The sequence below is a fragment of the Triticum urartu genome, chromosome 5A (genome assembly GCF_056163025.1).
Source record: "Triticum urartu cultivar PI428250 chromosome 5A, HENAU_Tu73, whole genome shotgun sequence".
NCBI lineage: Eukaryota > Viridiplantae > Streptophyta > Magnoliopsida > Poales > Poaceae > Triticum > Triticum urartu.
In genome coordinates, this window is record NC_141877.1 from 34,354,409 (window position 1) to 34,367,792 (window position 13,384).

General features: G+C 39.8%; 1 long non-coding RNA gene across 2 annotated transcripts; it reads left to right on the plus strand.

The window, feature by feature from the left end:
• Positions 1 to 620: 620 nt before the first annotated feature.
• On the plus strand, positions 621 to 4,298 carry LOC125507590 (uncharacterized). Of its 2 annotated transcripts, none has more exons than XR_007282925.2 (6): positions 621 to 945; positions 1,038 to 1,104; positions 1,173 to 1,337; positions 1,410 to 1,470; positions 1,552 to 3,887; positions 3,974 to 4,298. It is a non-coding gene; the product is annotated as an uncharacterized LOC125507590 (long non-coding RNA). The 2 variants fall into 2 exon arrangements; XR_015603872.1 differs by having other exon boundaries at positions 1,415 to 1,470.
• Positions 4,299 to 13,384: the final 9,086 nt, after the last annotated feature.

The following is a 13,384-nucleotide window of genomic DNA, read 5'->3' on the forward strand; positions in this document are numbered from 1 at the left end:
GGTACCAAAAAAACCATGGGAGGTGGGACGAAAAAAAAACCTGGGAGGTGGGAGTTGTCCCTGGTTAACCTACGAAATTTCGTAGATTTTTTAGGACGAAAAAAACCGTGGGAGATGGGACTAAAAAAAACCTGGAAGCGAGACTACCAACTGCTTCCTTAGGAGTAGAGACAAGATATGGATGCATTTATTTAGAAATATACGGATGCAAATCTTGCTAGTACATTTATTATTTGCCCACTAATAATTCACCATGTGATTTATTGTGATAGCTAAAAACCAAATATTGCACCACTACTCAGTACAACATATGGATGCAAATCTTTTTTTAGAAATATACAGATGGAAATATTGCTAGTACATTTATTACCTGTCAATAAATTCACCTGTGATTAATTGTGATAGATTAAAACTAAATATTGCACCATTTATTACTTGCAATATATATGGGGTTACAATATATGGATGCAAATCTTTTCTTAGAAATATATATACGCATGCAAATCTTCTAGTAGTACATTTATTACTTGCCTATTAGTAATTCACTGCGTGATTAATTGTGCTAGATAAAAGCCACCGCCTACCTACCAAATTTATTCAGATTTCCAGCCTTGCCTGCCCATTCAAATTTATTCAAAGCCACCGCGTCGCACCCATCTATACCCACGAGGCCGGCCAGGACCCCAAATCTCCAATTCCATTCGACGCGATCCCTTCCGTCCCGCTAGAATTCCATCTAGGCACGGCCTCCCTCCCGCTGGATCCCGAGTTGGCGTTGGCGAGCGCCTGGTGGCTGGGCTACACGCTTGGAACCCGGCGCCCGGCGCCGCGGCGGAGCATGGTGGCCGCCTGGCCGGGAGGCATCACAGGGTCGCCGGGTGCTTCTCCTCGGCCGCCGCCGCCGCCGTCAACACCTCCTCGTCCAGCCTTCTTCCTCATAGATCTGTAAGTATTCCACCTCATTTCTTCGCGTGCTGCACGAAGTAACTTTCGCGTGCTGCACTGAGTAACTTTGACCGATCGGATTGGTTGGACAGAGGGTAGACGGGGAGCAGAGGAGCAGCCAGCAGATCAGGAGGAGCAGCAGATCCGGGTTCAGCGGTGGTAATGGACCATTTAACTTTGATGTTCTTCTTCGCTTTGTGGATCGTGATGATTTCTGCTGTTGGCAGGCTGCAGCCATGGGACGCTAGGATGATCCAGGGGGGCCTTGATGCAAGCGGATGCCGAATCTCTCTGGTGCGGCGCGGTGGCCGTACGTCAGGGAGAGGCACCGGGCCGACGCCGCAGCAGCCCATACGTTACCTTGCTCGTCCAGCCGTCTTCCTCCGAGATCTGTAAGGGTTCAGTTCAACTTCTACCTCACTTCATCAGGTGCTCGTGCTGTATTGATGAACTTTGACCGATAGGATAGGTTGGACGCAGGGTAGAGGAGGAGCACGAGGAGGAGCAGATCCATGTTCTGCGATGGTGAGCTTCAGTTACCTTTGTTCGGATCTCTTTGTTATTCTTCTTCACTTTGTGGATCGTGATGACTTGTTTTGCTTGCAGCTGGCCGCAGCCATGCATGGGACGCTAGGTCGATCCAGGGGAGGCGACTGATGCCAGCGGATGCCATTCTTTTCAGGAGCCACATGAGGTTTGTCTTAAACTACTGTATGATTCTAGTCATCAGTATTCGCTACTGTTTGCTTCAGTTACCACATGAGGTTTGCCTTAAACTTTGATTCTAGTGCGCATTCTATGATCAGAGCTGCTGGTTTTTAGCGTGTGGGAACTGAAACTTGTAACCAAGTTTCCATGTCGCACGAAAACTTGCACCGCGGAGAACATTTCTCTTTGCTATCACGATAGGCGGAATGCTCAGTCTTACTTTGATGCTCGGTCACACAAGCTATCGTGGACTGAATATTGAAATAGGACCGTATTGTATTATACTAGTAAACTGGAAAGATTCTGCAATGACCACACATATCTTTGCCGTCTTGACTAGAGTATAGGTTACCGATAATATCGTTGCTTAAGAGTATCTCTAAAGCGGACCTTCAAAGTCCACGTATATATCCGGACCACAATGTTTGGGTCAGCTTTTGTCATTCAATACGAACTCATATGTCTATGGACCAGTCTGCATGTTCGAAATCCCGATATCCTGGGAACAACCGTGAGGGGGATATGCGGGAGTTCGAACATCCTCTTGACCAACAAAAAGCTACCACGTGCCTACGCTACCACACATTCTGTTCTCCCCTCTCTCTCCTCCAAAAGGAAGAGGAGCAGCGATGCATACAGGGACCACGCACCCACTTGCCCTCTCCTCCTTTCTCCCACTGCAATTTCTCTCACGAAATTTGCAAATAGCTTTGGATGGTTTCCTTCCGCATCTCGTCCGGGTACCACGTCCGGACACGTTTGAGGAAATTTGTAGTGTCTGTTTTAGGGATTTGCACTAGAGGCGCCCTCAGGCTGCTTATTACCAAGTGGGAATTTGCGGGTTCGATTTTAATTACAGGGCATTTAAGTTTGATTGTTTTTCTCCATAGTTTTTTTTAAGAAACCAGGAGTTATTTTTTTCATTTCAGTTAAAAATTCGAAGTAATCATACTTGAAATAGTAAACACTACTTGTCTTCTTTCCTTATGTAGCTTGTTTACAATTTTTAGTCTAATACTTCATGAGGAAATTTGTGGCATTAGATCAACTCTAGCAGAGTTGTCATATCAAGCCAAACACATAATAACATGTATGGTAACTTTGACCCCAAAAAAGTCGTTCTAGCAGAGTCGCCATCCACCACTCCAATTGCCATATGTTTGGAGGGAACTCCGAATCAAGACCTGCCTCAATATTTGGAGGATGGGGAGAGGGACATTTAGAGCGCACTCCATCCCGAAAACTGCTACTTGGCATGAGCGACATTTCCCCTCTCTCCCCTCTTCCCGCCCGCGACGCCACCTGACATACCTCATCGTAGCACAACCTCCTTTTGACCACATGACATGTCGATGACACCATGAACTCCGACACGACCCCTACATCCCATTCCTCCGGTGTCCCACGAGATCATGCGCTTCCCGCTCATCCTACTCCTCCATACTATTTCGCGCAACCCCCCCCCCCCCCTCAACATCATGTTGCCGAGGACACCACCTCGTTGGATCTTCCATCGACGATGCAACCGCACAGGCTATAGACCCTCTGCTGTCAGGCATCACCTCCATCCTCCGACCTCCCCCGCAGCCACCACACTGTGTTGGTCGCCCAACCGTAGCGAAGAACAATACAAAATGGAGGAAGAAACCGAATTTCAACTCCCCACTTTGTTCAAGCAGATGTCGACGCATTGGCGCCTTCGAACTTTGAAGCATTTGGTGACATGCAAAGTTGGTAAATAAACCTCCTTCCTTTGTCCTTTGATTTGTTTGCTTCAATGCAAGGTGTTAGTAGAACAATGGTGGCAATTGTGTAATATTTGTGTGTAGTGATGCTTTTACGTATTTCAGAGGATTGCTTGTTAATAATGAATCCTCCTTGAGGGGTATGATGCAAGATTCAGTTGAGACCAATGATTTAAATAGTAGAGACTTCTCTCTTCATTAAATGTTGTTGAGCACACTGAGTGGTCGGATGCTGTGAGCAAAGATGCGAAATTGGATCAATTCCATGCCTCCCAATCTTCTACGAAGAAAGCATCTCCTGTTTCAAACTATATCAATGAAGAAGCCTTCTGTGTTGCTGGCATGGCATTATACCACTCTGGATGCGGTCGCCAAGAATGGTCAAACTAGTGTAAAGTATTGGAAGCGACCAAAAGAGAGTTCCAACCGTCGAGGAAGGTTTTTGGAGCAAGTAAGGAACTCATCTCCTAGCAGTGTTACCATTAACAAGTATGTGAGCACTCTTGTCGTCATTTTAAATGCCATATTTGCATATAATATTGAGCATTAAATCATTGCTCATTTGTATGTTGTAGTATGGGATAGCCCAGGAAAGGTACAAACAAATGTCGAGGGTGAAGGGGAAAGCATTTGGCCTCTGCCCTCGTTGAAAAGAATTAGAGGGCAATGTGAAGAGGAAATAGAGGAATGAGGAGGCTCCAACGTTGAAACAAATGAGTCAATCCATTGACGCCATTTTGTTGGAAAGCCTTTCATTTGCGTATATTGTTGCAAGAATGGCCATTTAAATTTGTTGTAGGCCTTTCCAAAATCTACTTTGAAGATAGCTATGTCAAGTTTTGTCGACCGCAACGTATGGATCCTTTCATGTAATACAACAATCCCCTCCAGGATGTGTCACCCTGGCATGTACGTCGTCTGTGTCGTTCTATACACATTGTGAGCGATCACCGTCCGATTAGCTGTCGCTTTAGAAGAATGGAAATAATACAAAAAAATTGAAATTATACAAAGCCAAATCCCCATTGTATAATTCAACAAACATAGGCACAAAATCCTTTTTTATGACTCGCAAGAAGCACTGATAGAACTCCTCATCAAACCCATTTGGTCCCGACGCTTTATTCTGATCCATCTATGAGATAGCTTCACAAACTTCTTTGTAAGAAAATGGGGCTTGTAGGATGGCATTCTTCTCCGCCGATAGCTAAGGATCGTTACCTCTAACATCCTGATCAAGTAGGGGATAATCGGAGACAGGGGAACTAAAAAGCAATTTATAAAATTAGTAATGCGGATTTTAATTAAGTCGGTTCTCACCAACGATAGTGCCATCATCCGGTTCTAGCTGGATTTTTTACCACTAGCGATAATATGGAGTCATCAGAATTATGTAAAAAAGAAATATGTTGGTGCTTGATGTGGCATCTGGTGCATGTGTTTCTTCAAGTTCATCCAATGGTTTCTTGGAATACGACCATTTATATCGAGTTGTAGCTGGAATCTAGAATAGGACTAGCAAATATTGTTCTTGTTACTTAGCTATATTTTTTATACAAATATAATATTGTCTACTATACATGATTTGGAATTTCTAGACAATTCCTTAATATACAGCTTGAGCCAAACTACACATGTACTTATGATAGTGAAAGATGGACTCCGGGATATCGAATAGTTACAGAAATTGAAGTAAAACATAATTTTATCTCAGTATTCCTTGCCTAAACATTTTTCGGTGTCAATACAAATCCCTGGAGCCAATGCTTTGTGTTCTTCTGCATTTACCTAAGCCACAACCCCATGTTCCTTGATATCCATCTCAAAACAGACAACAACATAGATGTGAGATAATCTTTCATAACTTGCCCTATCACTGTTGTAGAAATTATCATGATCCACCCCGAAAAAGAACAAATTATCATCAAGATGACTTCTATAAGTAAAACATAAAGTTATTATAGTAAAATCATATTCTAGGGATTTCTCCAAATTTCTTTGACGTAGTGGTGCATGGATTTGGCTGAGTAAATTAGATACCTAGGTGTGCATGCAAGACAGTACCATAGATGATCAACCGTATATTATCTAAAATATGCTATTATGTCTTATAATCCATCTGCTACCATAATAACGTCACTGTAGACATTGAAGGTCTCCCATATACAAGCTTGACAACAAATTTTATAGTCAAATATTTTGTGAAATCTTACAAAATTTTATATGGAGAATGTTGTGTACATACACAAGTGGGTGTAGTGTGAACATATCAAATGAAGTGAAGGAATATGTGCTCCGGGTGCACCAAGGTACTTTGGACCATTGGATGTATATCTGACAGATGTAAGCTAGCTGGGAAATGGATTGTTGGCACATTAGCAACAAAACCCTCACGCATTATAAAAATCAACCCACACTCCACCATTTTCTCCTCTCATCATATTTGTAATTTCTTTCTTCAAACATATGAATGACCATATATGTTGAACCTTATATCCTAATTTAGATTTGGTTTGAGCATCATCTTTGTTTTTATGAGATGTTCAAAACAAGGCTAATGTTGGATATTATTATTATTATTTTGAGACTTGACCGCAACATTCATAAGTTCCAAGTGAAACAAAAAAATATTAATCAGTATTGGTCTTGTTTCAAACATAATGTCAAAACAAAGATTATAGCCAGAACGCATCCAAAATCAAACATTTTGTTAAAAAAATATAACCCTTTTTATGTCTAGAACAAAAAATTAAACAAATATATTTATGGATGTGAGAGTAAGATGTAGCGTGTGGATTGAATTCAAACAGAGGAGAAATTTTCAAATATGCCAACAATCCATCTTCCAGCGCGACCACATTCCTCAGATTTCCATCCAATGGCTCAAAATCACATGGTTAACTAGGTGCATAGATTTTCTCGTTTCACATGATATGTTCTCGACATCGAGTTCATTTTCTCATGTGGGTGAGCCTTTGACCGCGAGGGCCCACTTGGCAGAGGGCATGTGCATTGACGTAGGCCACTAGTCAGTCTCAAACACTTAAAATCATTTCCTGCACAAATTCTTGTTGTAAAATCGTAGAAATGAAATAAAGGGGACAATTATGAAAACCCTACCAGCGACGACATAACTTGAAAGCAATCTCGAAAAATGTGTGTTATCTATACAAATCAATATACATACAATACGGCAGCATCTCTAATATAAAAAATGGATCATAAGCAATAAATGCAACTTGAAGCTTTAGACAAATACATAGATACACTTGATACAAGGTGAAGAAAACACGCTAATGTTGTTAGGATACACGAGTAAGATTGCAAACATGAGTGAATGTTGAAAACCGTACCAATGAAGGCATAACATTAAAGCTATCTAGAAATGTAAGTACTTATAAAATATCATTGTCCATGATGTGCCGACCATCTATGATGTAGAAATATATAGATCTTGAGCGATAAGTTTAGGTTGTAGCTCAAGGATCTAGACCTAAATATTATAGATATAACATAAATGCGCCTTAAAAGAAAGGAATTCCTAGAGCCTTTTTCATACCCGTATTGCTATTTGTTTTTTGACCAAAGAACAGTAGGGTAAATCCCCTACTGTGAGTCATTTTCATTTATAAAGAGAGTATCCAAATTACATAATCAATTGGTTGTTGGGGGGACAACCAAGAAGATACAATCTAGGGGGAGGAAAGTAAGGAAATTATTGAATAATTAAATATTGTCTATCCATGAAGACATGCCCTCTTTTAGAGTGGGTTTAGCCCTCAGCATGGTCATTTTGAAATATCTGACAAAGTCAATCTTGCAATCATTTATTGAGCAAGGTATCCCTTCAAAGATCATCCCATTCCTTTGGTTCCATATGCTCCAGCAACAAAGAATCATGATTTCCATGAAGTGGTCAATTTTATATCTGTGTTTAGCATCAATAATCATATTGTTGATCTCCATATCCGAATTCCATTCAAATCCAATGTTCCACTAGAAACCTTGACTAAATGGACAAGTGAATAGAAGATGAGTCATGTCTTCATAGTCTTCATTGTTGCATAGAACACATACAGTGGAATCCAGGTGCATGCCTTTTCTGGTCAAAAGTTCACATGTATTTATTCTGTCATTTAGCATGAGCCAACAGAAAAATTTATGTCTTGGAAGACAACATGATCGATTTCCATATCCATTTAAATGTGTCAGCTGCATCTTCACCATTCATAAGGTATCCATAGATCTTCTTTGTAATGTTCTTATTGTTACCCCAGTTGAAGGTCCATGTGTCCTTATCATTTGAGTTTCTGATATTGTTTAGTTCTCCTGATAGTAAGTGGAATTGTTGATGGGCTTGAATGGAGAGTGGAAGTTGGAACAGACTGTAAAGGTTACCCAGTTTCTTGGCTTCTTTGATTGATATGCTTTCCTTTTGGGTAAAAGAGTGAAGCTCAGGGTATTTAGTTTTCCTAATATCACCATTCCATATGTCATCCCATAGCAGATTAGTGCAACCAGATTTTATGTCACAAGTAGTCATTTCCTTGAAAAAGTCATACATTTTCATGCAATCTTTCCACCAAAAGGATCCTTTGCTCCTGTTGTAATGAGGGACCTCATTGTTGTGGTAGTGAGCTTCCCAGATTAATTTTACCCATGGGACATCCACTTTGTTATAGAACTTGAACAAGTGCTTTATGAGAAGAGCTTTATTTTGTTCTCTAAGATTCAAAACCCCTAGTCCTCCTTGTTGTTTGGGTTTACATATCATCTCCCAGCTGGCCAGGCATTTACCACCTTTATTGTTTTCATTTCCATACCAGAGTAAATTTCTGCTTGATTTATCCATATGGTCCAGAATGGTGACATGGACTTTAAGAGAACACATGGCAAATATAGGCATTGAAGCAACAACAGAGTTGACATAAGTGAGTCTCCCAGAATGGTTCATGAACCTAGCAACCCCTGATAATCTCTTATCAATTCTAGATATAACTGGGATGAGGTCATGAACAGAGGGTTTGGTGGTGCCCATAGGTAGCCCAAGATAGGTGAATGGAAGGCTTTCAACTTTACAACCAAAAGAGTTTGCAAGATTGTTGATTGATTGTTGATCCATATTTATTGGAATCATGGATGATTTGCTGTAATTAACAAATAGCCCAGTGGACATACTGAATAGATTAAGCAGGTATTTGAGATGGCTGAGTTGCTCTTCATCAGCAGACATGATCAATAAAGTATCATCGGCATATTGAATAATAGGGTAGTCAAGGCCATATGCCTGATTTGTGGGGAGAGTGATTTCACCATTTGCCCAAGCAGCATTAATAATAGACTGAAGAAGATCAGTAGCAATGATATATAGAAGTGGAGAGTGAGGATCTCCTTGTCTGACTCCTCTTTTACATATAATCTTTTCCCAGCAACACCATTTAACAGGACAGATGTTGATGCAGTATTGAGTATATTGGTTACCCAATTTATCCATCTTGGACCAAATCCCTTAGCTTTCAACATGGCAATAATTGCATTGTATTCAATCTTGTCAAAAGCTTTCTCAAAATCAAGTTTGAGTATGATGATAGGTTTTCTAGACTGATGGCATAGATGAATGTATTCAAATGCAAATCCCAAGCAGTCCTGGATATTTCTTCCTTTTATGAAACCATAATGATTCTGATGAATGACAGAGGTAATGATTTTCTGAGCTCTATTGGCCATAAGTTTTGTGATGATTTTGAGAGGAAGGCTGACCAAGGAAATGGGTCTGAAATCATTCATGTTAATAGGGTTTGTAATCTTTGGGATGAGAGTAATAAAAGCAGTATTAATGCTCTGAATATCAATGTTCCCTTCAAAAAAATCCCAGATCATAGTGTATATATCTTGTTTAATGATATCCCAACATTTCTTCAGAAATAAGCCATTAAACCCATCAGGTCCTGGTGCTCTGTCAGAGTGGATGTCTTTAATAACTTGGTCAATTTCATCCATGGAAAAAGGGGCCTCAAGTTCAGATAGATCTTTAGGCTGAATAAGTTCCTCAAGGTTGAATAACATAGGGGGGTTGATAGCTTTTCCCAATCTATCTTTGTATGATTTCCAAATAATGGCAGCCTTGTGATCATGATTTTGAAAAGGAGTCACATCTTCATCTTGTAGAGAAGTTATGAAATTCTTCCTGTAGCTTTGGGTAGCCATGGCATGAAAAAATTCAGTATTTTCATCATCAACCTGAATACTCCTCATCTTAAACCTGGATTTCCAATATAATCTTTTGACTTCCAATAACTTGGCTATGTGATTCTTGATAATAGTTCTGAAGTTTGCTTCAATAGTGCTCAGATTCCTTTGATCCTCAATGCCATCAATCATAGATAGAACATAGTTACAAGCAGAAATATTAGTGTTAAGTTCTGATAGATTTTTGCTCCATTTTTTAAACCCATTCTGAGACATTTGAACCTGGCATCAGTATCCTTGGCAGAGTTTGTCAGTTGTTAATTTATGTTCCAACATTGAATAACAGTCTCATAGAACCCATCAAATTCAAGCCAATAATTTTCAAATCTGAATATAGAGGATTTTGGAATATCACTGCCTATCTGAATGTGAATAGGAATATGATCTGATGTGACTCTAGCAAGTGGGTGTGCTAAAGTATTTGGGAATGTCAGGGTCCAGTTGGCAGAAGTAAAAATCCAGTCAAGCTTTTCCAGTAGTGGAGAGTCCTGCATGTTAGACCATGTGAAATTCCTACCCTTGATAGGTATTTCCACAAGATCCTGTTGTTGGAGTAGGCTGTTAAATATAAGCATATTATTGGTGTCTCCTCCTGGTCTGTTTCTGTCAAGCGGGCTCCTTATTAGATTGAAATCACCCATTAAAATCCAATGATCCATCTAAGAGGCATCTATATTGCTCAGCCAATCAAAAAATTCAGTTATGTCATCATTGTGGCAGGGTCCATAAATATTGCTGATGTAGAAAATGTTCCCAGATAGATTGCATGATAATCTCACAGTGATTTGGTACGTATTTTGGCTGACAACAAATCCTGTAAAGAGACTGCCATTCCATATAGTAATAATCCCTCCTGATAGGCCAACAGAGGCAGTATATGCAAATTGGTTGTATCTTCTAGGTGAAAATATGTATTGCTATTTGTAGTTTGCCTCATGTTTTATCTTTTTTTTGCATCGTTAAACACTGAGTTAAACTGTTTGATTTATTGTGCGGTTAAGCAATATTTTGTATGTTTTCACATGACGTCTTGGGGTATTTTTTGGGTAGTTATACACAGTAAGGTTTTTCATACTCATAGAAATATATTGTGACGGTTCCTGGCTCGGCCACCGAAAGCCAAGCAAATACAATGAGATATATAATAACACAACACTTGTACAATCAACTAAAATTTATTATTTTACAAAAAATGATGGTTCACATGTACAAGTGTTTCTATTAGGTGGGCTCTATCTTAAGACTTGGACATGGTCTTAGTGATTGCTATAGTTTCTAGGTTTTGTGTTGAAAGTAACATTTTGAGTGCTTTATTTCATACGAGGTGTGGCATGTTTTAAATTCCACTTTAAATTTAGGCATGGGAAGTGCCATAAAGGACCTATATAAAATTATTTCTAAGGATTAAATTATACTAACATCTTAGGAAATTTCCACCATCCAAAAAAGTGCAAAGGTTTCTAACTTTGCATGCTAAACTTCCAATCAAATTCATGTAAAATTATTCCATTTAAAACTATCTCAAATTCAAAATTTGAGAATTTATGGAATACACTTTTGATAAGTTACCAATATAGTTTCTCCATCCAGCTTCCTTTGCCACAAAATATACCTAACATGCCAAATAATTCAATTATAAAAAATTCGAAAAATAAAGTACTATTATTGGCTTTTGTAATATACCCGGCATTCTACAACTTATTGAAATTTCATAAAACCAAATATATAGATGAAAATCACTGTAAATATAACACCACCGTCTCATCAAAATAAGAAACAATCATCACCTACCAGCCCCACAACACGGGGAGATCAGCCACAAAACACATAGAAATAACCCAGATCCACACAGTCATTCATTATCAAGCACAAGAAAGTCCATAACCAGGGTCTCATCAGTGGCACATGCATGTGTACCATTGTTTTGACCAACATCCTTTTAGGAACATGACGAGCTCGTCGTAGGGCTTGTCTTCGACGGTATGTTGCTCGAGGTTGTTCATGAAGTGCAATAGAGTGGAGAATGCAGTATCCTGGAGGTAAGCGATGCTACCATGGTGCTCAACAACCTTAGTCAAGTACCCTTCACCGTTCATGATGGTGATGATGCTAGTGAAGTCAGGTGGTTTAAGGTTTAGGATCCCGTCGTAGGGGTTTATCTCATTCCATGAGAAGTAGACACTAGTGCTTGTCTGCGTTTAAGATAACTGTAAAATCTTAAAGTATTAGCTCGGTGATACATAGATTCAAAATGTATTCTAATTGGTAAAGTAGGTTCCAATTTATTTTGTTGAGCTAGCTATTGTCAAATGCTTTTGAATGTAGTTGTTATTTCTTGTATGTAAACAAGGAGAATTTACCTGGCCACGACTGATGTCACAACCCTCAGAGGCTTGTGGTCCCTCGCCTGATCGCTATGCCACAAACCATGTGTATTATCAATAAAAATATTCAAGTGAACTAAGACCAAAAGGTTGCCACATATAACTAAAGCCCCTTTAAACAGTATAAAAAAACCCATGCCTTATTAAACTAGAAAGATCTGTCGAATCCCTTCAACCAAACCGATGTTTAGTTCTCTATGAAACCCGCTATCAGTTTGGTTGAAGGGATTCGACAGATAATGAGTCCTAGATTTTTTTTGTTATACTGGTTAAAGGGGTTTCAGTTATCTGTCGCAACCTTTTGGTCTTAGTTCACTTGAATATTTTTATTGATAATACACATGGTTTGTGGCATTGGGATCCAGGTGATGGACCACAAGCCTTTGAGGGTTGTGACATTAGTCGTGGCCAGGTAAATTCTCCTTGTTCACTTACAAGAAATAACAACTACATTCAAATGCATTTGACAATAGCTAGCTTAACAAAAAAATGAACCTACTTTACCATTTAGAATGCGTTTTGAATCTCTGTACCACCGAGCTTATACTTTAGGATTTTACGATTATCTTAAAGGCAGACAAGCACTAGTGTCTGCTTCTCGTGGAATGAGATAAACCCCTACCACGGGATCCTGAACCTTCAACCACCTAACTTCACTACCCTCCTGACAATCATGAATGATGAAGGGTACTTGACTGAGGTTGTGTGGCACCATGGAAGCATCACTCACCTCCAGGATACTGCATTCTACACTCTATTGCAGTTCATGAACAACCTCAAGCAACATATTGTCGAAGACGACTCCTACGACGAGCTCATCTTGTTGCTAAAAGGATGTTGCTCAGAAGAATGCTACACATGCATGTGTCACTGATGAGACTCTGGTTATGGACTTTGTTGTGCTTGATAATGGATGATCGTGTGGATCTGTTTATTTCTATGTTTATTATACAAAAACTATGAAATTATTCAGATATGTGGGTCTGTTTTGTTGCTAACCTCCTTGTGGTGTGTCACAGCTAGGTGATGATTGTTTCTTATTTTGATGAGACGAGTGTGTTATATTTGCAGTAAGTTTGCATTTATACATTTGGTTTTATGAAATTTCAATCAATCGCATAATCTCATGTATACTACATTAGCCAATAATAGTACTTTGTTTTTGAATTTTTTTGTAGTTGAACCGATGGGGAGGGCTTTCGCGATAGGTGTGCGGGCGAGGGCCATCACGGCCACGGTGGCGGCAGGCTCACGGAAATGGACGCCCGCAGTTGGCCACGTACAATGGGACGGGCCCTTGCTATGTCCCTCATGTCTGGGTAGTTCGTGGGGGCTTGCAGAACGGGCGTGATG